The following is a 24,911-nucleotide window of genomic DNA, read 5'->3' as shown; positions in this document are numbered from 1 at the left end:
CCTGCTTCTCGTAAGTCTGCTGGAAGTGAGGAGCCCCCTCTCTTCCCATAACAACACAGATGTTGGGAAACTTCTATATCCAGAAATTTCCAAAGCATAACTCACGAGAGATTCCTAACCCCTGTGCCTGCTTCCACTCAACTCCTCCAATCCATTTTCCACAAACCTACCTCAGAATGCTTTTGAAAAATCCTATTGTATCATGTCTCTTTCAATATCCATCTGACTTAGCAATGAGTCTAAAATCCTTCTTCTGATCATCAAATTCTTGCCTATTTTCTATCAAATGCATGATTATTTTTCCCATTTTCCTGGCACTTTCTACCCTTTAGCCACATTTTATCAGCACTAGTTTTATCCAGCTCTTCTAAAATAATGAACTCTTTCAGACGTCAGAGCCTTTGCCTGAATATTCTTCTTCCTGGGATATTCTTCTACTTTCCACACTCCATCAAGACTCATCATTAATAGCTTAGCATCCTTAGAGATGACTTTTCTTTTTTAAAAACAGCTTTATTGAGGTACAGTTTACAGAAGACACATCTCACCCACTTAGTATACAATTCATTTGTATATGTAATCCCTATCTTCTCACCTCCACTCTCAGCCCTAAGCAACCAGGAATCTACTTTCTGCCCCTATAAATTTCCCTATTCTGAATTTTCCTATAAATACAATCACATAAAATGTGGGTCTTTGTGGCCAGCCTATTTACTTAACATAAATAAGTTTCCATCCATGCTGTGCCATGTATCAGTACAGTTGACCCTTGATCAACATGGGTTTGAAGCATGTGGGTCCACTTATATGCAGATTTTTTTCGAACAATTATATTGGAAAATTTGGGGGAGATTTGCAACAATTTGAAAAAACATTTTCTTTAGCTTATTTTGTTGTAAAATGCAGTATATAATACACAAAATAGGTATTAATTGACTATGTTATCAAGGTCCAGTCAACAGTAGACTATTAGTAGTTTAAGTCTTTGGGGAGTCAAAAGTAGTATGTGGATTTTTGATGGATGAGGGTCCCATGTTCAAAGGTCAGCTGTACTTCATTTTTATGACTGAATAATACTTCACTGAGTTGCTATAACATATTTTTCTTGCCCATTTTTCCAAGGATGGAAATTTGGCATGTTTGTATCTTTTAGTTATTATGAATAATGCTGCTAAAATATTCATATACAAATTTTTGTGTGCACATATGTTTTCATGTATCTTACCTGGAAATACATACCTAGATGTTAAATTGGCTATCTGTACATCTTCTTTAGAGAAACATCTATTCAGATTCTTTGCCCATTTTTTAATTGAGTTATCTTCTTATGACTTAGTTTTAAGAGTTCTTATATGTTGTAGATACAAGTCCCTATCAGATATGTGAGGAGCAAACATATTATTCCATTCTGTGGGTCGTGTTCTTTCTTTATGGTATCCTTTGAAGTACAACACCTTTTTTATTTTAATGAAGTTCAGTTTATCTTCTTTATTTGCTTGTGCTTTTGGTGTCATAGCTAATTCTTTGTCAAATTAATGGCCAGGACGCGGCAGAGGAATTTTAAAACTACTTACTTAACATTTTATAGAAAAAGGTTATATGAATAAGGGTGTTTTCAACACTACTGAAACTGGCTTGTTTTGTAAGGTGCTGGCAATGAACCTATATAATGCCTTTGTGTTTTGGTCAACAAAAATATTGTGACCAGAGGTTCATAGAAACCTAAACCTGTATTTCCTCTCAGGACTGTAGTTCCACATTTGTTAATTCAGTGTTCGTGGTGACTTAATAGGGCATAACTGCCACGAACCGTAAGAACTGACTTGTGTTACCCACTGCATTCTGGCCTCCATTATTTCTGCTGAGAAGGCAGCTGTTAATCTTCCTGGGGCACCTTGTAAATGAGGAGTCCGTTTTCACTTGATACTTTTAAGATTTCCTCCTTGTACTTGACTTCCAGAATTTTTGCTATAACATTATAGCAATATAATGTATATGAAATAAAGTTTGTGGATCTCTGTGTTTATCTTTTTTTTTCTAGCTTCCTGGATGCATAGGTAATTATCAATAACTTTGGAGCTTACTGCCATTATTTCCTCCTTCTATTATTTTTTAATTCTCCTTTCTCTTTTCTCTCACTCCCATCATGTACATGTCGATGATGCCACACATTTCTCTGAGATCCTCTTGAGTTTTCTTCATTCTTTTCTCTATTTTTTGGCTTAAATAATCTCTTATCAATCCACCTTCAACTTCATTAATTATTCTACCAATTCAAATCTTTTAATCCCTGTAGTGATTTTTCTTTAATTTCAGTTATTTTACTTTTCAACTCCAGAACTGCCATTTTTTAAAACCATTTTTATTTATCAGTATCCTCTGTTTGATGTGACTTTGTCATCATAGTTTATTTTTTAAGCATGCTTTCCTTTAGTTACAGGAACATATTTATTCACATACATTTGAACTCTTTTTCTGCTAAACCTGATACCAGGTTGCTCTAGCAGGCAGTTATTATTGTGTGCTTCTTTTCCAGTGTAGATTGTACTTTCCTGTTTATTTCCATGCCTCGTAATTTTCTGTTGAAACAAAATAATAATTTAAAATAACATATTGTAATATGCCTTCTCCCTTCCCACCAAGGATTGTTGTTATTTGCTAGTTTATTTTTAGTGACTGCCTAGATTATTTCAGTGCATGTTCATGGAGTTAAGCTTTTGATGTTTTTCCTCAGGTGGGCACAGCTTTTAGTATACTCACTGTTCACACCAGGATGACAGCAGCATTTGTAGGGCCATTTTTCTCTTTCCTAACAACAACCAAACATAAATTCCTCTACAAATGAATCTAATCAAGTGGTGGCTCCTTTGAAGAAATAATCTGAGGCCCATGTTAGATGTTTATTCTTACTCCAAGAGGGCTCTTTCCAGCTGTCTTATTCTCCACGTCTCTCTTTCCTAAGAACTAGCTGACCTACCATCTAGGCTGAATCTTCACCAAATCCATGAATCTCTTCCCAGTTGCCTTTCTTTGTAATCTCCCTGTTCTTGAGAGCACCTTTAGTTTGTTTCTCCACACTCTTTTGCAAATGAAGTCCGTTCTTTTGGGACAAGATTGGGAGCAATCTCTTGCCACCTGCTTCTTCCTCCCAGATACTCCCACTCTAGTAGCTGAGAACTCAGTGGAAGGTTGGCAATAGGCTGAGGTCCTTTCCGTTTTCCTTTTTCACATGGAGTCATGTGATCACAAGCCAGGAGCAAGGGTTATAGGGGCCCCAGAATTCTTGAATTATTATGCCCAAGGAAGACCCTCATTCCATTAGAGACTGGAATGAGGAAAGGAGCTCCCACCTCTTAAATGCACTTACCCAGGACTTAGCCTCAGCATCACAGTAGTTGACAACAAGATGAGAAATGCTGTTCCTCTCGGGAAGACAACTCTCCAACTTGGACTGCTGGGAAGAAGGTTCTCTAGGTCCGTGGCTCCAATGGTCTGGAGTGGTCTCTTCCTTGCTGAGCTAAAGGAGTGAAGAGAGAATAGTCTTTGCTCAAATGTCATAGACTCTTTCCTTTCTTGCTGAATTTTCATAGATTTTCTTGAATGAGTGTATATTCTCTTGCTGTTTACTCTCAGTACCATTTCTGGAGGTTTGCAATTAAAAAAAAAATTCACTAGTTTCCCTGGGGCGTGGCTCAACTGAGCTTTTCTCAGTATGTGCTGATAGTCAATCAAGAAGTCTTTTCTGATATGCTGTTCTAAATTAGAACCTTTGTGATATTACCTCATGTATCTCTGTTAAATTTTCTTCCCATATATCATCATCATGACATAATTATAAATTTACATAATTTTTTTAATATTAGCCTCCTCAGTTAACCCTGACTTCTTGAGGTCAGAGACAAGATGATTTATTCTACAACTACATCATTATTGACTAAACTAGTTCCTGGATCCTAAAATATTTGAGTGAATGACTGAACACAGTAATCAGAATGAATAGACTGTGTTGATCACAATGTGTTGGGGGGGACAGGGCAGAGGGGAGAGTAGGGATTTTAAAATGAGTTCAGGACCTCAAACCTGATAGGGTGAATAATGACCCTATTGAGTGGGTGGAAAATATTGAAGACACATCACATTTATGGTGAACTTCTTTCATCTGAACACCGGGAAACTTTTTGCAATATAATTAAATAGGCTTTACTTTTTAAAAGTTCTTATACATAAGAGACCAGGGTGAAACACCAATTTTCAGAAAACCCTGGTTGGGATTAAAAGAGACCATGCTGCCCGCCCTGACGGGCATCTTTCCGGGAGGAGGCATCTCTCAGCTATGAAAACAATTAGTTCCCATGTCATTTTGAACAGAGAATTAGAGCTGAGGGACTGGAGTTGGACTTCTAGGTAAGAACCATAAAGCAGGAATGGTGTCTTAATTCTGGACACAGGAGTTAAACCAATGACTAGAATTAGGTCAAAATAAGAACATAGTTAAGAATGTTAATTCTGAATATGCAGAGTTTTGGAAAAAAAATAAGACTCCTATCTTATGTGACCCCAAATCCTTTGGAGTCCTGAATTAAACAAAAAGGAGAGTAAAGAAAAATTCATTTTTTTTTTGCTTGACTATCTTTGAGCAGAGACACCATCATTCTTCTGCTTTCAGATGTGGAACTTACAACACTGACTCTCCTGGTTCTCAGCTTCAGATCTTTTAGATAATTGAAATTTGACTCTGGAATAGGACATCAACCAATAAATATTGGTTGTGTCTCCTCCACACAAAACATAGGGTTAGGCAGAGAAGTGGCCAATACAATGGATTTTTCCTGCATGCTGCTAACAATCCACAAAGGAAAATGGGTCATGGAAAAAAAATAATAACTTAAGTCATATGCCATCAGTCCCTAATGAGGCATTGAGGAGTAAGTGCTGCGGAACATAGAGCAGGACCCCTGTACAGAGTAGGCAGCCTGTTTATGCATTATTTCAACAAACAATTCATTAGTGATGCTTCTCTGCACTCAGCGCTGGGAGTACAACAGATTTATTAATGTAAAAACACATCTGGTACCTGACCTTTTGAAAGTTCCAATAAACTGATATAAAAACAGTAATAACACAAGCAAAAGATATATACAATGAACAACTATACAATTGTGAAGCCAAGTATAAGCTCCTAAGAAAGAAATACCTCAAGGTCCAATTTATTTTAAGATCATGAATATTCCCTCAGAAGGAACAAAATCTAAAGCAAAGGATGTGAAAACACCAGTTGGGTGAAGGGAGAAAGGTGTAGTTTTGAAATAAGAGGTAAAAAGAAGAGCTTTGTAGGAAGAAGGAATACCTTGTGAAATTGTTTGGTTCATTCAGATAACAGAAAAAAAGTGCAACATGGCTGGTATAGGAGAGACAAAGAGAGAGAGGGAGAGCAAGGAGAATGAGCCTGGGCACCGGGGAGGACAGGGCTGGGGTGGTGTGCAGGGGTTTGTGGAGGAAACAGAGTTTGAGAGTTGATGCTATACTGAATGGTGTCCTTAATATCATGAGGTGGGAGAAACTTGACTAACTGTCCCCCATGGGACGAAGGCACTAAATTGTTTTCTCTAGAAACAACTCAGAGCTCAGCAACAGCCTGTAAGCCAGGCAAATTTTATTCATGAGTTATATTCCACCCATCCTGAAAAAATATCTAAGAAGCCTCTTGCAAAAGCAGAATATGACAGAGATTAAATCAAAATGTTCCTCAGAGAAGGTCAGATATGTGCTTGTAAATCTTCCTGAGCTTCCCACAAGAAAGAATATTTCAAATCATATTCCTTCAGATTCTCTTGTTCAGGGCAATATTGTTGTTGGTGAAGGAAGGCTTGTGGAGGTTACAGAAGTTGGTTTTTGCAATATCCAATTTTTCAAGCTTCATGTAAAACTGTCAGTGAGTTGATTCAAACTTACTATTTCTGGGTAGCAGGATTCACAGGTAGGAAAAGGGCTTTGCGTGGGCTACTGTATTATTGTCCAGAGACTTACCCACCCCCATGTTCCCACAGAGAAGACCAAATAGGAATGTCGGCATATGTACCTGAGAACTTTCTTCCTGGAGCTCTTTGTAAACCACTCATTATTCTTTGGAAACCGTGAGAGCACCTCAGCTGCCCTTGCCTGCCTTGAAGTGACAAGTTTTGCCCCCAAACAATCTTCTTGAATTAATTTTACAATCTTTTTTTCTTTTTTCAACTATACAGTTCATAGGTTCTGCAGTAGTAGAGTAATTCTGCTTTGGAGGGTTCTACATCCTGAACCAGCCTGGGCTTGTTCTGATTACGGCATTGATAGCTCTCGTTGGAAATAAATGAGAACTTAACATGTACTGCTTGCTCTCATTAACCATGCTATTAGATATATTTAGTTCAAATAAGGAGTTACTTCACTAACCTCAGGTTAGTTTAGACCTCAGTCTGGGGAAGACGCCGTTAATGAATTTACTACAATTGCTCCACGCAAATACCTCCAGAAAGTTCAAAGCTCTCTCCAATGTTTCTGAAGTAATTTCAAGCCTGAGTGGAGTATGACCCTTGAAGGTAACAGAAAGGTATGCTGTGCTGTGGTGTTGATGTTAGGATTTTAACTAATCTCATTGCAGGATATTACAACACAGCTACAATCATCTCAGTCCTGTTCCCTTAGGGGATCTTTCTCTCCAACAGTTACCTATACCCAGCACACCTGATGTTCACTTCCCGAGGCCAAGTCACCTGTGACTCTTCCAAATTTCAAGTGTCAACTATTAATATAGTCTTTCAGGTTTTAAATCACCTTTCAGAGAAAGAAGAATAACAGTTATTTGTTCAGCATTTACTTTAGATAAATGAGTTACTGTACTAAGTACTTTGTACGCACTATTGTATTAAATTCTATATGTTATTACTTCTATTATCTGTACTGGGGTATGGAAGATTTTAGAGACTAGTCAACTTTCCCAAGGTTTCTCAGCTGGTATTTGGTAAAAAAATATTTGAAACTAGTCCATTACACCCACGGTACCTAAGCTTTCAATGTTCCCATGGAAAGGCTGGTGAGGAGAGGAAATATAAGAACAGGAGATCAGTTTGTTTTTTATTTCTTGATTCCCAATACCAAAGGTGAAATGTCTGCATATAGTAATCATTCAATATATATGTGGACCAGCTGGCTTATTTAATAAGAAAATCTAGTATTTCTGAAACCCATACAAGTAAGGATGAGTTCCTCAAGTTTCAAGGTTAATTACTGGGGTTGACTTTGAATAAAACAGTGGATATGAGGCATGGCTAAAGACTACCAGACAATAATAACCATACCTTCACACCAACAATAAATACACTTGCACTTAGTGTTTACCATGTGCAATTCACTATGCCAAGTGATGTGCTTGTGATACTACATTTAATCATAAGCAGTCCATCATTTTACTCCCAATTATTAATATGAAAAATAAGGCACGCAAGTTTAAATAACCTGCTCACACATAAAGCTAGAAAACAGCATAAACATAAGTTTCACCTAAGCCGTCTATGGTCAGACCCCCATTCATAACTCCTACATACTGCTTCCCAGTCAAAAGACATAACTCAACAGGGTCTGTAATTAATCTCCCAATTATATGAGACATAGTCCCAGAATGTGTGATTACCTCAGCTTTTCTCTGGCATTTGTTCCAAATTAGTGTAACATCTATCTAGCTTGCACACCTTTTCTTTTGGCAGCCTGGACAAGTAGTAGACAGGATATTTAGAACAGTATGAGAGTTCCTGCTCAGTCTTATTAGCCATGTTACTTGGGGCAAGATTGTTAACTTCTCCCAACTAAGTCCCTGATTTGGTAACAGTAGCACCTACTTCCAAAATCTGTGAGAGCCTGACTTGACAGAATGCATGCAGAGTGCTTAGGAGGGAACTGAGAAGACGAGGCACAAAATAAATATGAGTTGTTGTCATCATCAGGGATTCTTGGGGCTTCTATCTTAAGGTCCTTTGGGAGCATTAAGAGACTTTGACTGTAATTTCTGGCTCATTTCAATCAAAAGTACCCTCACATTTTTTTTCTTCCCTAAGTGGGTCACCAAAATAAATTATGTGATTAAAGAGGTTGTATTTCCTCAACCAAAAAGTGGAACATATGGTCTGATAAAGAACATTCCTTTAATTAATTATACTTAAAACTAAAGGCTTACTAAACATTAAAGATAAAAAGCACATTTATTAGGATTTATTTCTATTGAACTTCCCTTAATGAGATGACTAAGTCACAGTAAATCATGACTCTCTGTAATGTGTGGTATATACAGGGGTGGATCTTTGTTCTCAAAGACTCAGTTTTACTTTATGTGAAATACCTTCTTCATTATGGTATCAGATCTGCCTTTCAGGAAGGGCCTGCTTCCTAGATGACAGAGTGAGATCTGCAGACAGCCCTGGGCTGTCGCCTTTCCCTCGGGGTCTGCAGAGCCCGCATCGCCCACAACCCTGCCTTCCCAGGGAGCTGCCCACGGTTACTCAGCAGTGCAGGGTTACAGAGGCTTGGCTGACCAGGATACTCTGAAGGGTGTATATTCACTCGAGAGCTCCCCAGCTTTCATTCAGATGCTGTCTCAGCTTGTTTGTTGTTCTGCATGAGCCCAGCTAATTTAGTGAGCGACAAAGGCGCGGTGGTCTGAGAAAGCAGGTACTGTTGCTGGGCTTTGGGACCTGAATCACACACTTCTGAGGTGGTGATGAGAAACCCATCCCTAGTGGTGGGTGGATGATGATAGATTTCTCTGGTGATAAACTGGGAGGTTGTCCTGGTGGATGGAGTGTACTGGCAGGAGGAACGTACCATAGGCACTAAGGCTGGAGGAAGCAGGGGCTGCCAGGGTACAGGATTGAATGGTTGCTGCTACACATCCCTGATGACCGAAAGAAAGGAAACAAACAGCTGAAATAAAGCAGGGAGCTGAGAAACAGATGTGAAAGCCAAGTGACTTTTTATTTACATACCAAAAAGCTCTCTTACTGCAAAAGCAAGGAAAGAAGTTCAAGGACAGAATGGGGACATCCCCACTCAAAAGGTTAGAAGCCCAATTAAGGGAGATCTGTTATGCCAAAATCAGTACTTTGGGTGGGAAAAACTGGAACCCTGACACATGAGATAATGGCATGTGGGTAGATATTCCAAAATATTTCACATATCCAGCCTCCTCAGAACTTTTAAACCCTCAGAGGTATGCTACCCTTCTAAACAAGAGCTGGTAGTCCCTAGGTTTTATAAACTGCTGCAGAGGACTGTATTCCTCAAAAAAAGCAGGTGCCCCCCTCAGGCTATTTATTTGGTAATCATATCTGAGAAAAGGAGATTCCTAGACATTAAAAAGTAATAATAACAAAGTTTCTATTCTAGAAAACTTTTAAAATTTCATAAATATTGTAAAGATAGAGCAGAGAGTGCTTATATACTCCACATACAGTTCCCCTTGTCTTACATTATGTGATCCATTTGTGAGATCAATGAATCCAGATTGATGTATAAACTAAGGTTCATATTTTAGGTTCCTTTAGATTTTCCCCAGTGTTATATGTTCCATGATTCCATTGAAGACACCAAATACACTTAGTCATCTTGTCTTCTTAGGTTCCTATTGGGTGTGACAGTTTCTCAGACTGTACTTGTTTTTAATGATTTTGACAGTTTTGAGGAGTGCTGGTCAGTTATTGTAGCGATCCCCCTGCCCCAGCCTCCCGAGTAGCTGGGGTCACAGGTGCGCGCTAAGCGATCGCTATGGTGTAAATGGGAATGAACAAAAAACACAGACAACAAAGACAGACAGACAATGGCTGCAGCAGCCGTGATGTGGCGCAGCACCTTTACTTTTATACTGTCTTTCTCGGACCTCGGCCAAATGCTATACTTACCTTTCCCTACTCAGGGGGAACAGGCCAGAGCATTCTGTTGATTCCTTAGAATCTGCCCAGTAAGCAGGGGCAGTGTTTTCACACATCCCCAGGGCCTCCCTGTTTGCAGCGTGAGGCGTCCTGGCTCGTTTGCGAGAACAAGATACGCTTTTGAGGGCAGGTAACGTCCAAGGACTGCACCAGTTGTTTTCAAGCTGGCGCTACAGGTGCTTCCCCGTTCTGCGTGCAGACATGGGGGAAAACAAAGGCGCTCCCCTTCAGTTATTTTATAGAATTTCCTTCAGTTAGGGTTTGTCTGATGTTTTTCTCATGATTACACTGGGATTGTGGGTTTAGGGGAAGAAGAACTCTAGAAGTAAAGTGTCATTTTCATCCTATCATAGCCAGGGTACATATTATCAACATGATTTATGACTGGTGATGTTAAACTTGAACACCTGGCTACCATAGTGTTTGTGAGGTTTCTCCACTGACGCTTCTCCACTCCCCTTCATTTGCTGGTCTCTTTGGGGGGACATTAACTTGCACAGACCTTACTTAAATAGTGGAGTGTTATGTTCCTCCTCGAGTGCAGAGAATCTTCATAAACTACTGGGAGTTCTTCTGCTTGGAAAATATGTGTGTTCTTCACCAATTATTTATTCATTGTTAATATTACTATAGATACCTGTTTCATATTTTGGGTTGCAATCCACTATTACTTTATATATTTTGTTCTTCCAATTGGTCCAGCTTTGGCAATAGGGAATTCTTTTAGTTGATTTCCATATTCCATTATCATGTTTCCATCAATTTGTGTGTATGTGTGCTTGCACACACATATCTATGTTTTGAGTGCTCTGATTTCTGTTGCTACAAGGAGCTCTAGGCTCATCTTGTTTAGGTCCTGCCCCAATCTTAGAATGAGCTATTCAGCTGTTTCTCCAGGGAGCCCTGGTTCCTTTTGTTGGGTAACAGAACTAAAATTCAAAATGTGGTGCTAATTATAATAATTGTTAATGGAGATATCATTACTCCTAAACTTATTAGCTCACAAAACAAGGAAATATATTAAGCTGAGTGTATACTGATGTCTCCAGTTCTGATTCATTACCACATGGACAATTCTAGCCCTTTCCTTTTGCTTATCTGGAACTTCTATTCCAACAGTAAGAAACCTAGCCCCCAGCATCTGCTGTCCACTTACTTTATTGTTTAATTCCAGTGTATGCACACATGTAGAGTAGCTTCAGAACTGTTAGCCAGTATCTCTGTGAGAAACACCTTTTTCAACCAGAGCGTGTAGTGCTACGTGCAGTTCAGTTTGCTTTTAGTTCTATGACTTCAGTCATTTAAAAAATTACATGGGCTACCACCCTTTTCCCTTGCACCCTTTAGATGAGGTTGTTTCATACATTTGTAGTAGTTACACTTTATCATATTCTGTATTTAATCCTGGGAATCTCCAAACTCCTAAATTATTGCATACATTATCATTCCTTGTATTGTAAAGCTCATTTATTCCTCCTCCATCACTTCCTTCCTGTATACAGATTTGAGTTTCTGGCAAATACCATCTTTACCCTGAAAAGCTTTTTAAAATATGTTTTGTAGGGTAAGGGTGATGAATTCCCTTAGATGTTACTTGAGTAAAAAGTCTTTATTCCTCCTTCACTTTTGAAGGATAATTTTACTGGATATGAACTTCTAAGCTGGTTAGGTTTTTTTCTTTCAACACTTTAAATATTTCACTCCATTCTCTCCTATGGTATTTTTGGAATCCCTCACCTGGATTCCTTCAAATTTTTCTCTGTCTGTTTTCTGTAATTTAAATATGATATGCTCAGCTGTATTTATTTGTGTTTATACTGTGGAATGTCCTCAGTCATTACTACTTTTCCTGCTCTATTCTTTCCTCTCCTTCTGGAAGGTGTAATTATGTACCTTATAACTTTTGAAATGTTATATGTAGTTCTTGAATATTTTCTTCTGTTTCTTCCTTGACTTTCAATTTGGGAAATCTCTATCAAACTACTTATAAGCTCAATGGTTCTCAACTTGTCTAGTGTACTGTTGAGCCCAAAGATATACTTCATTGCAGCTACAGTTTTTTTCCCACAGCATTTCCTGTTGATTCCTTTTTAAGTTTTTATTTCTCTGCTTAAAGTACTCATATGTGTTTGCATGTAGTGCACTTTTTGATGAAAGCATGTATTGGGTTGAATAGTGATTCAGATTCACCTGTAACCTGTGAATGTCTGACCTTATTTGGAAGTGGAATCTTGCAGGTATAATTAAGGTCATGCTGGATTAGAGTAGGCCCTGACTTCAGTATGATTGGTATCCTTATAAGAAGGGAGAAATGGAACACAGAGACTCAGAAACACAGGGAGAAGGCCTTGTGACAACAGAGGCAGAGATTTGAGTTATGCTGCCACAAACCCAGGGAACATCAAGGATTGCTCAGAACCACTAGCGACAGGAGGCATGGAACAGATTTTCTGGTTCTCCAAGAGGGAATCAACCCTGCCAGCGCATTTATTTTGGACTTCTGGCAAACGTATTTTTCTGTGAGAAAATACATTTTTGTTGTTTTGAGCCACGTAAGCTGTGGCATTTTGTTACAGCAGCCCTGGAAAACGAACATAGCGCTTAACGTATTAATCACAGTTATTTTAAATTTGTGTCATATCTGAGTCTGGTTGTCATGTTATATATAACAATTTCTTGTTACTGCTGAAAGCCAAACATGTTATATTTTGTAATAGGCATTGAAGTACATAGGTCTTTAGTATGATGACTTGGATAGGACTTGGGCTGTGTTTAATGTTTACTGCAGTTGGAGATGCCAAAGACTTCAAAATCCCCTGTGTCTTTGTGTTTGTCCACCCTCTTGACTTTGGACTTCTCTAGGAAATTCCAGTCAGAAAGAGTGTGCATCATGCATCTCTGTTGTAATCCACTAGAGCCCTCTTGAAGTAGTGTTAGTGAAAACATTCTATAATTTTATGATTAAAACTCATTCTTTACTGTGCCTGTTTCCCTGGTCCACTTCCTACTGGAGTAGTTTTTTTTTTTAACCCTTAGGAGAGACAGGAAAATGAAAAGTTGTTTAAACAGGAGAAATGTCCTTCCTCCAGATGTGCTAATCTCCAGAAAGTCCTCCACCCTGGAGATAAGTTCATTATTATGGAGAATTTTGGGGGTATATTTCACAATGCTTACTCTTCCCTCCTCCTGCCAGAGCCAGGAGGAAACGTTCTTGCATTTTCATCATGAGAAGTTGGTGGGATTCCTACAGCCAAAACCCACAGTAGTATGGGAGCTCCTCTGCACAGGCAGCCCCCAGGAGTTTCTTACTTTCAAACCATACTACAATGCTCTAACAATGAGAACAATATCATACTGGTACACACATACTTATACACACAGGACATACAGATCAATGGGACAGAAATAAATCCATGCTTACATGATGAATTGATTTATGTCAAAGGAGGCAAGAACATGCAATGGGGGAAAAGACAGTCTCTTCAATAAATGGTATTATGAAAACTGGATGGATACATGCAAAGGAATGAAACTAAACCACTTTCTTATACCATACACAAAAAAGATACAAGACTGGAAACCATGAAATTCCTAGTAGAAAATGTAGACAGTAAGCTCTTTGACATCACTCTTAGCAATATTTTTTTTGCATATGTCTCCTCAGGCAAGGGTAACAAAAGCAAAAATAAATGGGACTGCATCAAACTAAAAGCTTTGCACAGTGAAGGAAACCATCAAGGAAACGAATATGTAACCTAATGAATAAGAGAAGATAATTGCAAGTGATAAAAACTAGAAGGGGTTTATATCTAAGATATATAAAGAACCCATACAACTCAATAACAAAAAAAAATCAACAACCCAGTTGAAAAATGAGCAACAGACTTGAATAGATATTCTCCCAAAGAAGACATACAGATGGCCAACAGGCACATGAAAAGATGCTAAACATCCCTAGTCAAAACCACAATGACATACCATCTCTCTCTCAGAATGTCTATTATCAAAAATACAAGAAATAACAGTGTTGATGAGGATGTGGAGAAAAAGAAATCCTTGTGCACTGTTTGTGTGAATGTAAATTGGTTCAGGCACTATGGAAAACAGTATAAAGGTTCCTCAAAAACTTAAAAATAAAACTACCATATGATGTAGCAATTCTACTTCTGGATATTTATCTGAAGAAAATGAAAACAATAATTCAAAAAGATATATACTCTATGTTCACTGCAGCATTTAGAATAGCCAAGATATGGAACCACCTAAGTGTTCATCAATAGGTGACTGAATAAAGAAGATGTGCATATATACATACACATGTATATGTGGATACACACACAATGAATATTAATCAGCCATAAAAAGGATGAAATCTTTCCATTCTGCAACAATATGGATAGACCTAGATATGCTAAGTGAAGTAAGTCAGAGAAAGACAACTACTGTGTGATTTCATTTATTAGTGGAATCTGAAATAGCAAAACAGAAACACACTCACAGATACAAAATATTAAATAGTTGTTGCCAGTGGTAAATGGGGTGGGGGGATTGGGCAAATTAGGTGAAAAGGATTAGAAGTATGAACTTCCAGTTATAAAGTAAGTCACAGGAATGTAATGTATAGCATAAGGGATATAGTCAGTAATATTGAAATAGCTTTGTATTTTGACACAGGGTAACTAGACCTATAGATGTTATCATTTCATAATGTATAAAAACATGAAATCACTGTTGTATATATGAAACTAATATAATGTATTTCAATTACAATTCAGTAAACTATGGTCAATTAAAAAATTGTTGGCTGGCATTTATGGACATAACCTGAAGAGACTTGCTGTATGTATGTTTGAGAGATTATTCTTTTAAATTTTATTTTGAGCATGTGGAAGTAGGACTTGGTGTCTAGTCCATTTCCATGAGACTCTTTCCCTGAGGGCCAAGGCAGGAACACTGGCTGCAAGTAGGTCCCTCTGCAAGGTCTCGTCGCCCATCATTCAGATTTGCAAGCAAGGGCTCTATCACCGTGCCCTTTAAGAATTGTCATGGGTTGGTAGGTGCCTAAGGCCTGGATGTTTTTTTTCAGAAAAACAAAGAAAAGAAAGGAGGGGAGGGAAGGAAGGAAGGAGGGGAGGGGAGTGGAGAAAAGGAAAGGGAAGAGAAGGGGATGGGAAAAAGGGAAAAGCAGAGGAAAAAAAGCCCTCAGACCACAAAGTTCATCTTAGAAGTACTGAAACCAAATACTGTGTATTAGGTTTATAAAACTTTGTTAACCCTTAGACAAAACCCTCAAGGCCCCTCTTATACTAAAACAACTTATGTTAACCTGAATATTAAGTTTGGGTATCTACTACCCAGTTCTCTTCAGTCTTGATATTAGAGTCAGAAAGTACCTACTTTTAGCAGGAATAGTCAGAAAACTAAATAACAACTTTTAAGTTGTAAAAGAAAAAACAAAGATGTTATAAAAATGAGACACAAAATGCAAAAACAAATTGGGAAATGGAAATATATTTATATATATTCAAAAGCCCTGAAGGAAACTGCTCAAATACCACACTACATCATTAACAAGTCATAATATTCATTCACTATTCCAACACAAAACACCTGTGTCAAGCACTGTTCTAGATAAGAGAAGATTCTGGAATGGTCAAGATAGCTAGAGTGTTTACCATTGTGAGTTTAAGTTGTCACAGCAGAGGCAGATGAGTTACAAGAAAACAAATACAAAAATAATATGCATATATGTATTTTATGTACACACACACATTAATGGCTTTGTTAAAAAAGATATTCATTTGAAGAAAAGGTCCATTAAAACAGAAACAGAGAATGATCTCATATGTGGAATCTAAAAAAGTCAAATCCATAGATGCAAAATGGTGGCTACCCATGTGAGGGAGGTGAGAAAGTGGGGAGATTTTGGTCAGAGAGTACAAAGTTTCAGTTATAAAGGACAAGTAAGCCTGTAAATCTAATTACAGCATGATAGCTATTGTTAATAATACTGTATTGGATAGTGGAAATTTGCTAAGAGTAGATTTCAGTGGCTTTCACCACATACACATACAAAGAGGTAACTATATGAGGAGATGGGTGTATTAGCTTGATTGCAGTCATTTCACTATGTCTATGTATGGAAACATGTGTACCTTAAACACATACAATTTCATTAAAATTTTAAAAATCTTCATCCACATTTGGATTATAAATACGTGCATGCTGCTTCATTGATCAAAGATTATCAGTATCTGAAATTTGGCTGTATTTCCCTTACACATTTTATGTCTGCTCCTTCTATCATTCAGTGTGAAAAATTTTAGCAGTAAGGTGGTCAGTAGAGAGTCAGCAAAAGAGAGAAAGATAAAGGCCAAACACGCTTAATCCTCAGACCGGCTATCTAGACCAGGGAAACAGAGTTAACTCTGCACATGGTACAAGACGACAACTGAATTGTAGTATAAAGCACTTTGGAGTTCGGTAGATCTGACTTTAAAACCTAGCTCAGCTACCTAGTGATTGTGCACACTGGCGCAAGTAAATTTGTCTCTCTGGGACCCAAATTCTTTATCTGAAAATCGTATTTATAGTAGCACCTCTCTGAAAACATTACAGGGACATTTATTTGAGCATGAGCTAAACATTTAATTTAACCAGTACCTGAATAGAAGTATCACCAGTGGTAGCTTCCTTTTACTTTCTTTCATTCTTCTCTTATTCTGCAAAGCCTTGAAGAAAAGTCAGATAGATTGTCCACTCTGCAGTTCACACACACCAAGTAGGGTATGTGTGATTGGCTGGTCTGAAATGGGAGTGTAGGAGCTGTGTGGTTTATAAAACATAGGTTTGATCTCTGAGAAAGGACCTACCTGGGAATTTCCACTCTACGAATCCCAGACTAATTTTCCGTCATGCTGAGCTGCACACAGACTTAACCACCCAACGTTAGGTGCTGTCTTGGCTTTGGAAATGAAGGGAGTGCTTTGCCTCTGAAGTCTATCCTCGGTGCACTGGGTCATTTGCCAAGTGCTCTTTTTTAAAGTCCCCCAAACCCTAATGATCCTGAACATGAAAATATGTATTGAGCTGCCATAATCACTAATGGCCACGGCAAATAAGAGGAAAATGAGAGCATTAAAGAGACCTGACCCCATTTTGGATCCTGGCCAGATGTTCAAGGAGTACCAACTGCTTTCAGCACAGGTCACACCTGCTTAATTAACAGTAATAAGAGCTTTTGGAAGATCACAGGGAAATTAAATAGTTACAGATAAATGAGCTAGCAATTGTTTCTCCACTAGAGAAAGGACAGGATGATATTTAATAACATGATCACAAGTGGAATTGTAGGTTAATGACCTTGCACTTTATAATTTAATGGGGCACACACAGTACCAGGCTGAAAATAAATGGATTTTCAAATGCAAATGTATATACACTGGCATTTTATAAATAAATTGAAGCACTAATTGCAATTAAATTGCTGTATTTTAATGTGGCCTAGTAATTAAGTCATGAGTGTCTTACTCCCTGGTTCATGCCTAAGTAGCTTAATATACCCTCTAGCTTTTGTGTAGGAGTGGAAATAAATAGGAATCCCAACTATATAAATAAGGATTGTTTCTTCTCATCTTTGCCTTTTTGATGAGGATTTTCAAAGGAAAACGATACCACAGTGAATTAGATAAACTCCTCTTGCATCTCAAGAAATACTGTCAATTCTGACTTAGTCTTCTTCTGAAATGACTTTGTTCTCCTAGAGCCTAGGGCCCTGCTCAGGTCGTCTGGTTTCACCACCCATGTGTTCTTGAATACTGGACGGATACCACCCCCGTCAGAAATGCCCCGGCTATTGAGTGTTCTCACTGTGTGTCTGAGGATTCCTTTGGGTCATCCGTCCCTCTCTCTGCTCCCACCGCCCCTGTGTCAGCCATGTCATAGCACTGTTCTCCCCACATTCCAAACAGTCATTCTTGGATCTATTTATGTGATTTTCTGAGGGCAGGACCATGACCCTCTGTATTTCCCCAGATCCTGAAATACACTATTGTGCTCAAAAATATCGATTGGATAAATGAAGAAAAGAAGAACAGGATGGTAACTCACAACTCATCACAATTACTAAGAACCCATCTGTATTGATTAAGTAAATCAATTCTTGTTTATTTGAATCTCTGCCATCTGCAAGGGTTTCTGCAGACACAAAGATATATCATTACATTCCCTGTAAAAGTACAGTCCATGTAATAAAAAGTACACCCACATAAAGGGAAAAGTCACTTAGCAGGCACTATGTTGAAAACAATACGAGCTTTCTGATCCTCACCATGATTACATGAGATAGATACTATAATTATCAGTACCTTGTATGTGAGAAAACTGAGGCATAGATTGATTAGGAAACTCCTGAAGTCTCTGTCCTAGTAAATGACAGGGGTCTGTCCCAGGCCAACTGGCTCCACAGTCTGCATACTTATTACCACAAAGTTTAACTTCAAAAATACTGTAGGTTTAAAGGAGACAAAGGTCAAAGCCTTTATGCAGTAGGACAACTGGAGATACTGTCAGACCAGAATTCGACAGTGTCTTAAAGGTTCGGAGGACTCACGTGGAGAAAGAGGAGTCTGGGAGGCTCCCCAGCGAGGGAAGTCAGCCCAGAGGCAAAATGAACGTGACGTGGCTGGAGCAGAGGACTTGGGTGGTTCACAAGCTACAAGTTAAATTGTGGAGGGCTTCCCCATCAACAATGGAGAAGGCTTCAGATGTTTTTGACATCCAATATTTGCAGCCAGAAGCTGCTGGTCACCTGGCATATCTACAAGTAAGATTTCCTGACTAAATGCCCACTGAAGCAGTAACATTTTGCTTCTCCCCAAGCCTGTCCTGTGGTCTTTTGAGTAAGGTGCACACAGCAAGTAGATGAACTCTGCCCCTACCTTTTCATGCCCAACCACACACAGTAAGTCTACAGAGGGCGGAATGGCAGGCTCCAGAGTTCCTCCCTTTCCTTCTGCAGGGTCCCATTGGGAATGTTTCCTCACTTGCTAGTGCTTGTACAGCAATGCCTGCCTCCTTTGGCTGAGCCTCTAGGCGTGGGATCGACAAGGCAGGGAAATGCTTGGGCACTCACCCCCTTTTTCAGTGTTCTCCCCTATTAACCTGGCCAGCACAGTTGAGAACAAAGGCTGTTTCATGTATCACTATTTTCATCAACAAGATACTTTATTAAATTAAGGTAGTTAGTGATAGGGGTGCTTTGGGACCTATCAATCATGAATGAACTCTTCTTTGAAGAAAACAAGATGGGCCCTCCCTTGCTAGATATCAGTCAGATTGCTTCTCTGGAAGGACTGAATTTCTGAATTACTCCATCACCAGATTCTGCCTTGATGATTCAGGCTCTCATCTAATGTAATCCCAATCCTTTGTGCTCAGCCTGACTCCTTGAGGAAGAGAGCCCCCTAAGAGCAGACCCTGGCCTCAAGAAAACCATGGGGAAATTACACTTAACATCAATTTTCTGGAAAAAAAAATAAAGGAGGGAAAGGGTCCTATAAAGCTGTTTGAAAGATGCAGTTACCTGGACATTATGGATATGCAAAGATTTTTAACAATTTCAGGTCAATAGTATCACCAGTAATAACTAATCATAAAAGCAAAGGTATTATAATAACTACAGTTATCACCATTTTTTTTTATTATAACTTCTGGGAAAGAACTATGACCATTGGGCCCTTGGCCATGCTTTGGGACTATTAGTGACTCTTGCTAAACTGATTATCAGAAGACAAGCAAAGTTTGAGCCCAGAGTGATTGGAAAGTATTTGAGATGAAGTTTAAGCACCTGCTACCCATGCACCTAATGGGTGCTCCTAACACCTCATGCTCCCATGAAGTCATTATTTTAACACATAACTAACTCACCTCACCTGTATCACCTTAACTGGGTGATGGATTGACATCACAGTAAGGGTAGGTTGTCCATAAACTGGCTATTCCTTGGCCTGGAAAGGTGAGCCAAGGTAATTAGACTCCCAGGCTGGAGTGCGAACCAGAAGGCTCAGAGGGAATTTGAGATTGTGATCTTGAGTTGAGGCTGCCATTGCCAACCTATGTGGATGCACAGTTAAGAAAGAGGAGAGTCTCGGAAAAAGTGGATGAAGAGAAATAGAGCAGAAAGGAGCATATGTGCAGAGGGCCTACCAAAAGAAGACTGGAGGAGGTGAGATTAAAAGAATATCACAGACCAGAACTGCCCTTCCAGAGCTTTGCTTCTTCACCTCCCTGAGGCCTGGGTTCAGCTGTTCTCAGACTGTCCTGAGAACTCTCCGTAGCCATACAATGGCCCCTTCTTCTACCACTCTTACTTGAGCGTGCATGCCTTCCTTGTTGTCAAAGTAGCCCTAACTCTATGTTCGCTCAGGAAACAAAATGCTGGAGAAGCCAACTAAATGCAAACGTAGCTCTCCTAACTTTTCACTTCACACTGCTGATGCTATGAGAATGAACCAGAAAAACCGTAAGAAAAAATATGCATAACACCTGGAAAGTCCTCCAGAAGACACTTTGAATCTAGCTGTACTTAGGGAAAACACAGTGCCTTTTCCTCTCCACTGACTTATCCTGCAATATTAGCTCACTGTCCTGAGCCTCAGTTTCTGTATCTGTGAAGTAGGGATGATAATGTCCAACTTGCACAGCTGTGGGGCAGACTAAATACAGTAGTGTCTATATAGCTTCCAATATAATTCTTGCCATGAATTTGAAAAATTTAGTCCTTTTATTTGCTGAACAATTTGTCAAGTGGAGAGCAGCCTGGCCTTTAGTCTCTATTTGCCCTTTTTTAGTATCTATTTACTCCCTTAACTCTGTGAACTTACATACAATATAATTGAATACATGGTATTAGTTAGTGGTAATTACCATCATGTTGAAGTGGGTGATTTGTATCAGGAAAACAACATAGACTAAGTTAAAGAGGTTAAAACTAACATTATTTTCCTATAGAGAAAGCTGCACAACTGTTAAGAGTAGTTGGGATAAAAAAAATTTTAAATAATCACCATCAAAGATTTCAGTTGATTAGGAAAAACAGTCCAGTTCAGTGATTTGTTGAAAGAACTAATTAGATTTCATTGGTTATAATGGAAAGTAGTTTGTACTTAACTTAGATTAAGTTTTTAACCTGGTAACTGACCAAATTCACCCCAAGCACCACATCAGAAATAGGTTGACATGGAAAGAAAACACATGCCAGACGTCCAAAACATAAGCCACCAGCCAAGAAATAGTTGACCTGTGCATGATGCAGAGTGCATAATTCAAAATGACATTAAAGGGGAAAGAAAAGTCTTGTGTAATTTGATGAACATGGAAGATAAATTTTGCTGATAGATTCATGAGTTATAACCAGCTGACGTCCTTCTGTTGAAATGTTCACTTGTTTCCTTTGAAGTCAAAATAAGTTAATCGTAAGGTCCTTCAGATGATCTTTCCCAGGACTTGATAGACTATAAATCTGAGAGGAATTTATTCAATCTGCTTTGATACTATAGATGATAGTGGTCTGGGGATGTGAGTTGTAGCAGCTCTAAACAGGACACAAACCTGTCCAAGTGGTGCTTTACATGGAGGACAGAAAGCCCACTATAAATTAATACAACCCAAATTAAGAATAGGATGGAGGCATTATTTGCAATCCCTGATCCCCTTTGAGAGAAACCCCTTATGAAATTGCAGGGCAACTCAAACCTCAGAACATTGTGACAACTGCTTAGTTGCCCTGTGTTCTTTTTACAGTTTTCAGGAAAAGTGGAAATAAAAGAACTTAGAACCATATGATTTCATTCTCAAAGCAAGGGAATATGACAGGTAAAAATAGTGCCTTAAGTAAACACTGAAAATGGGTTAAAAAGTTTCACCCAAAAGGCAAGTCAAAGGAAATACTTTTATTTCCAGGGTTGGCAGGTCTCAAGCATGTTTTAAAGTTTCAATGTTTTCAAGTACAGGAAAAACTTCAATTTAGTATTGACAGTCATGAAAAAAAAAAACCAAGAATATTTAAAGTTCCACAAAAATGAGTTACCTTAGTTTTGTTTTTTTACCACTCTGTTTTCTCTATCTGAACCTTGAAAAAGTGTTTAGGCACAATAATGGAAAATAGGAATGAAATTCCTATGATTTAAGGCTGGAAAAGTCTAGCAAACTGCCTGACCCATAGTAAGTTTTCAACAAAATGTTCTTCGCTTCTTCCTCACATAGGAGGTCTTGGTCCTCTCTCTGAGATGCCTACTGAGTGGTAGGAGGGGAGTGGCTAATTCTGTCCAAGAAGACCTGGGCCTGAATATTATCTGAGTCCCTGAAGAAACCTCTTCCCTCAGTAAGAGTGGAGTTTCAGGAGTCTGTCTCAGCCTCCATGCACATTCAGTACTCACAGATAGATACCCAACCCAAATGGGAGGGCATCATTCCCACCTGAGTAGTGAGGGGAGGCCCCAGGCTAAGTCTCTCTCAGGACCAGCCTTGTGCAGACAGTGGGTGGTGCCCTGCATTGGGCAAAAGGTAGTGATCATCTGGAGCTAAACAGCCCTGAATTTGAACCCATGGGGCAAGGTACTAGCTTTTTCTGAATGATATTATTTTTTATTATTAGAATGGAATACAAATAGTTACTATGTAAGGCTGAGGTACGATAGAGATTAGATTGGCCAACATGGGAAGGTATTAGTGCAGTGCCTGGCACTTAGAAGTATGCATTAAAGGGGAAAACATCATTAGAAACATATGCATGAATCAGTATCCTGGGTCTCTTTCCTACAGGAGAGGAAGTTTCTGGAAAATCTGGGCCCACTGATGAAGGAGCAAAAGACTGGGTACATAAAAAAGAGTCAGGGATTTCCAAGCACAGACTTTAATACATTTTGCAGATTCTCACAAGTCACCAAAAGTATAGTATTCTTTAAGAATAAAAAAAAAGTTGGTCATTGGCCATATGTTCTCCTATTCTCTCAGATGTGTGCTGAAATAAAAGTACTGCAAAGTCCACTCTATGCTCAAACTATGGGGTAGCAGGTACTGCATGATGACATAAGAAAAACCCAAACTCCAAACTAGACAGAATAGTATTAAAGCTCTGGCCATCATTCTTGATGGTAATAAATAGAAAAACCAAAAGAAATGGTAAGAGAAAAATTCACATCCCATCCTGAGGGCAATTCTCTTTTAGCTCTGAGCATCAGGGTCATCTGAGTGCATGGAGATTTGGTAAACAGCCCATATATGTTTCTGTTTTCAAACTCTTACATACATTCCTCCAGACTGTGAGACTCAAGAGAATATGAGGATAACAAAAGTGATACAAGGGCTTGACTTAGAGGCCTTGGGTCAGACAACCTGAGTTTGAATACAGATTAAACCCTCATTAGCACTGTGACCTGAGGAGACACCCAGCTTAAACTCCAGCTCTTCTCAAGAAAAAATAACATTGTCCACCTTGTAGGACTGACGTGAGGATTTTAATGGGATGGTGCATATTAAATCCTAAGCTGAGGACTTGATTTTGGGTAGGAATGAAATTAAAGTTTTTAACTTTAATAGTTATAAAAATAATTAGTATTATTATTTCATTAAGCTTACCTTCCTTCTCAGTAGCATCTAGAAATATCATAAATTATGACCACATATTGAAGAATACTGCAAGAGTGACTTTAGTACAAACCAGACTCTACCCTTACTAGCTCAGCTAAACCTTCAGACAAAAAAGTCCGGTTAATGGAGCTCTGGTGCCTCAGACAAACAAAACACAACAAACTACAGCAATAAAACCTAAGTCTAATAAAAGATTTTGAAAATAAGATTGAAATATATCTTTGCAGCCTGAAATAGATACCCGCCTCCTCCTGCCACATACATCCCCATCCCCTTGAAGGAACAACTCCAAACAATCCTCCCTTGCCCTCTTGTCTCTCACTAAAATGTAGCATGCTGCTGTGTTGTGAAATGCTGTATGGACGGGTCCACAGGCCTCCCATGGCTCCTGAAAAATCGTGTCCTGTCAACTGTCTGTGGATTGTGAAGAAACTAGAACCAAACAACCCAGCTAAGCTACACCTAGATTCATGACCTACAGGAAATGAGAGATGATAAATATTGTTTTCTTAAGCCTTAATGTTTTGAGGGCAATTTGTTATGCAGCAGTAGGTAACTACTACATGGAGATAGCACTGTGCCAGTGGCTGTAGATACACAGCTATTGTGTATAGTAATTGTCATGATCCTGCCTTCAGGGCACCTTCAGTCCAAGGCTGCTGGTAACTCTGCAGGAGTCCATTCCCACAGTAGCCCTGAGGCCTGATTTGCAGCCATGAATATGCAGCAGCATGAGCCCCTTGGTCAGGATTTTTGTTTTAGGTTGGGCCTCAGTGTTGTGTGAATGACTGTGAATTTTCCTCTCCTAGACTGAATGTCCAATTCAGGAAATGAAGCCAGGGGCTAGCAGCTCCACTTCCATTTTCTTTCTATTGCAAAAGCTCATATTGGCCTCAGCAGTGAACTGCTTTCACTTCTGCCTAAATTCTGGGAAAGTTGATGCAACTTTGCAGCTTCCTCCAGCCCTTTGGTTGAGATGGTGAGTAAACTATTTAACTGTAGTCAATTGCTCTATTAATGCACTACTCAGAATCAGAAAGAAAATAAAAACACAAATAAAGAAAAATAAGCAAACACTGAAATATCTGATGATATCTAAAAGACAAATATTTCCAGAGATCCAAAAGAGATAAGAGATAGGGTATAATATTTGATCATTTCAAATAATGCTATTTTCATTTGATTGGCACTTATCATTTAGATAAGAATCCTTTGAAATAAACTAAGAAAAAATGTCTGGGGCCCTTTTTGATTTTTGTAGGAAAGATGACTGTCATTTCTTAGAAAAGAGTACCAGCTGACATG

General features: G+C 38.8%; 1 long non-coding RNA gene across 1 annotated transcript in view; it reads left to right on the top strand.

Moving 5' to 3' along the window:
• Nucleotides 1–24,579, top strand: part of LOC140850564 (uncharacterized) — a 222,261-nt gene extending 197,682 nt beyond the window's left edge. Inside the window, exon 4 of the long non-coding RNA XR_012133503.1 lies at nt 24,416–24,579. This is a non-coding gene — a long non-coding RNA (uncharacterized lncRNA). The remainder of the gene's footprint in view (nt 1–24,415) is intronic.
• Nucleotides 24,580–24,911: the final 332 nt, after the last annotated feature.

The sequence above is a fragment of the Manis javanica genome, chromosome 7 (assembly GCF_040802235.1).
Source record: "Manis javanica isolate MJ-LG chromosome 7, MJ_LKY, whole genome shotgun sequence".
Lineage (NCBI taxonomy): Eukaryota > Metazoa > Chordata > Mammalia > Pholidota > Manidae > Manis > Manis javanica.
Note: the sequence above shows the minus strand (reverse complement) of the source record. Positions and strands in the feature narration are given on the sequence as shown.